The sequence below is a fragment of the Ornithorhynchus anatinus genome, chromosome 20, assembly GCF_004115215.2.
Source record: "Ornithorhynchus anatinus isolate Pmale09 chromosome 20, mOrnAna1.pri.v4, whole genome shotgun sequence".
In the NCBI taxonomy this organism is placed as follows: Eukaryota; Metazoa; Chordata; class Mammalia; order Monotremata; family Ornithorhynchidae; genus Ornithorhynchus; species Ornithorhynchus anatinus.
Window position 1 is genome coordinate 1,816,411 of NC_041747.1, and position 4,206 is coordinate 1,820,616.

Consider the following 4,206-nt stretch of genomic DNA (forward strand, 5'->3'; position numbering starts at 1 on the left):
CCTGCTTCCCCCTGGCCCTGCCTCCGCCCGGGCCGCCGCTGCCGCAGAGCCTCCTTCCCCGCCCCCTCCCGATGATGATGGGATCCGCTAAGCGCTTACTACGTGCCGACCGCTGGTCTGAGCGCCGGGGGGGGGGGGGAGGGATCCAAGGTCATCGGGTTGCCCCACGGGGGGCTCACCGTCCCCATCCCCCCTGTGACGGATGAGGGACCCGAGCCACGGGGAATAAAAATAATACCGATAATAACGACGGTATCAGTTAGGCGCTTACGCGGTGCCGGGCACCGTTCTGAGCGCCGGGGGTGGGGAGATCCAAGGTCATCGGGTTGTCCCACGGGGGGCTCACCGTCTCCATTCCCCCTGTGACGGATGAGGGACCCGAGGCAGGGAGGATAATAATAACGATGGTAATAATAATAATAATAATGTTGGTATTTGTTAAGCGCTTACTATGTGCCGAGCCCTGTTCTAAGCGCTGGGGGAGACACAGGGGAATCAGGCGGGGCTCACGGTCTTCATCGCCATTTTACAGATGAGGGAACTGAGGCACCGAGAAGTGAAGTGACTTCCCCCAAGTCACACAGCTGACAAGTGGCCGAGCCGGCATTCGAACCCATGACCTCTGACTCCAAAGCCCGGGCTCTTTCCACTGAGCCACGCTGCTTCTCGTGCCCTTACTGTTGTAAGCCCTGGGGGAGATCCAAGGTCATCGGCTTGTCCCGCGTGAGGCTCACAGTCCCCATCCCCGTTTTGCAGATGAGGAAACTGAGGCACAGAGCAGTGAAGTGGCTCGCCCTAGGTCACGCAGCGGATGAGTGGCAGAGCCGGGATTAGACCCCCACGACCTCTCGACTCCCAAACCCGGGCTCTTTCCGCTAAGTCACGCTGCTGGACCGTGAGCCCGTTGTGGGCGGGGATTGTCTCTGTTGCTGTACTGTGCTTTCCAAGCGCTTAGTACGGTGCTCCGCACACGGTAAGTACTCGATCAATACAAGGGAATGGATGGATGGATGAACCCCCCAGCAGTTCCCCCGAAAGGGCCCAGAGCCCCTGCTCAGACCCGCTGCATGACCTTGGACAAGTCACTTATCCCCCTCGGACTTACTTTCCGCTCTTTTCGCTCATTATTGGTTTTTATTAAGCACTCATTATGTGCCAAGCACTCTACCGAGCTCTGGGGTAGGTACGAGATCATGAGGTTGGACAGAGCGACGTTCCACATAGGCCCCCCCCACCTTAACCCTATTTTATTAATAATAATGATGATGATGATGATGGTATTTGTTAAGTGCTTACTATGTACCAAGCAGTGTTCTAAGCGCTTGGGTTAGATACAAGGTACTCAGGTAACTAAGACCCAGATAAGTGATTTACCCAAGGTCGCACAGCAGTCAAGCGGCGGAACCAGGATTAGAACCCATCGGTTGCCACTGGGCCAAGCTGCTTCTCATACAGCTGAGGTAACTGAGGCACAGAACTATTAAGTGATCTGCCCAAGGTCCCTCAGCAGACAACTGGAGGAGCAGAGATTAGAACTCAGGCCCAACCTGATTGATTACCTTGTATCTACCCCAGCGCCTGGAACAATGCTTGGCACATAATGAGCGCTCAGCAAATACCATAATAATATTATTATCATTAGGTCCTCTGTCTCCTAGGCCCGGGCTCTTTCATTCAATCGTAATTATGAAGTGCTTACTGGGTGCGCAGGACTGTACTAAGTGCTCTGGAAAGTACAGTACAACAATAAAGAGTGACAATCCCTGCCCACAGCGAGCTGCCTCTCCTCCGTTAAACAGAGGTAAGACACCTGTACTCCCATTTTGGATTGGGAGTCTCTTGTGGGAATAACGATCTTGTTATAATAATAATAATGTTGGTATTTGTTAAGCGCTTACTATGTGCAGAGCGCTGTTCTAAGCGCTGGGGTGGATACAGGGTCATCGGGTCGTCCCCCGTGGGGCTTACAGTCTTAATGCCCATTTTACAGATGAGGTAACTGAGGCCCAGAGAAGTGAAGTGACTTGCCCACAGTCACACAGCTGACGAGTGGTAGAACCGGGATTTGAACCCGTGACCTCTGACTCCCAAGCCCGTGCTTTTTCCACTGAGCCACGCTGCTTCTCTCACACGGTGCTTGACACGTGGCAAGTGCTTCATAAATGCCCTTTTTTTGCACGTGGGAGGGTGGTGATGCTGGTGGGAAAGGCCCCACTCCAGACCCGAGAGCTCATCCATGTTTGACCGTGACTTTGGGCGCCCAAGGTTTTGCCACGGGTCTGGGAGCGTGGGGCGAGCCCCGGCCTTCCAGCTGGTAACTTTTTCCCTCCCCCCCGCTCCCGGCCTGTTTGCTTCTGGGCGGTCTATTTTTTCCTTTTGTACATTTTTACTGATTGATTTGGTTTTAAAGTGGGGCTGGTGCTTCCGCGCTGGGCACCGATCCACTAATTAAAAGGCCAAACTTCAAAATGAGAATGCATTAAAATCCTGTACCTGATGATAAAAGCCTGATTCAGGTAAAGCCAGCCTGAGATGGCTGATGCATCCCGAGTCATTACAGTCGCTAGCATTCCTATTATTGCTCTTTGGGGTTGTGGCATTTGTCAAGAGCTTATTACGTGCCAGGTACTGCACTAAATGCTGGGGTCGCTAAAAGGTGGCCACGTTGGACATAGTCCATGTCCCACGCGGGGCTCACGGTCATAATCCCTATTTTATTGACGAGGGAACCGAGGCACAGAGAAGGGACTTGCCCAAGGTCACAAAGCAGACAGTCGGTGGAGCCGGATTAGAACCCACGTCCTCCTGACTCCCAGGTCCGTGCTCTATGCGCTGGACCACATTGCTGCGTGGTATAGTGGTTAGCGCACGGACCTGGGAGTCAGAAGGTCAGGGGTCCTAATCCTGATCCACCAGCTTTCTGCTGGGTGACCTTGGGCAAGTCCCTTCACTTCTCTGGGTCTCAGATACCTCATCGGTAAAATGGGGATCGAGACGGTGAGCCCCGCGTGGGACGGGGACTGTGTCCAACCTGATTCTCTTGGATCCACCCCAGCCCTTAGTATAGTGCCTGGCACACAGCAAGCGCTTAACAAATACCATAAATGTTAATTATTATTATTAACATTGCTTAACATGTACAAAATGTCTGTGACTGGCCAAGAGCCGAACAGAATCCAGACACGTAGTAAGCACGCGATCTTGTCTTGGGTTGTCGAGTCGTCGCTGACCCGCAGCGACGCCACGGACGCGTCTCTCCCAGAACGCCCCACCTCTGGCTGCAGTCGTTCTGGTCGTGTGTCCGCAGAGTTTAGTGCTCTGCACACAGTAAGCGCTCAATAAATATGACTGAATGAATGGAGTTTTTTTGGGAGAAAATACGGAAATACGGTTTACCGCTGCTTCCTTCTGCGCGGTCAACTTGAGTCTCCACCCTGGACTCTCGCCTGTGCCGCCACTGCCCAGCCCAGGCGAATCTTGCCTTGTGGCAGATTGCCTTCCAACTCACTAGCCGCTGCCCAAGCTAGGAATGGAATGGACAGGCCTCTGCTTGACTCTCCCTCCCGTAGTCGAGACTGGTAGAGGACTGGCAACTCTCCAGGCGCCACCCTGAAAGGGGAAAGCACGTAATAATCACCATAATTCTAACTCTGTCAGTGGGGCCTAGGGGTCCCAGCCCCGAGCTCCTTAAGTGCCGGTCATCCACCCCTCCTTGTCATCTTATTTTGGACCAGCATCTCTTGGGAACCAGCGAGATGACTAATTTTCATCTACGAGAAGCAGCGTGGCTCATTGGAAAGAGCACGGGCTTTGGAGTCAGAGGTCATGAGTTCGAATCCCAGCTCTGCCACGTGTCAGCTGTGTGACAGTGGGCGAGTCACTTGACTTCTCCGGGCCTCAGTCACCTCATCTGTAAAATGGGGATTAAGACTGTGAGCCCCACGTGGGACAACCTGATTCCCCTGTGTCTCCCCCAGCGCTTAGAACAGTGCTCTGCACATAGGAAGCGCTTAACAAATACCAACGTTGTTAATTTTCCCTCATCGAGATTTTTCCAGTGCTCAGTACCAGTGCATACATAATTCTACCATTAATAAATACCCTAACTACTGTTGCTGGGGTTTCCTGCACGGGTGTTAGTTCAGAGAGCTGTCAGCACAGGTCAGAGCTTATCAGTAGCGGAGCGGCCCCTACATTTGCTAAAAT

General features: G+C 53.1%; 1 non-coding gene across 1 annotated transcript; it reads right to left on the bottom strand.

The window, feature by feature from the left end:
- Positions 1–3,480: 3,480 nt before the first annotated feature.
- LOC114805978 lies at positions 3,481–3,619 on the bottom strand. Its single transcript, XR_003754109.1, has one exon. It is a non-coding gene; the product is annotated as a small nucleolar RNA SNORA7 (small nucleolar RNA).
- Positions 3,620–4,206: the final 587 nt, after the last annotated feature.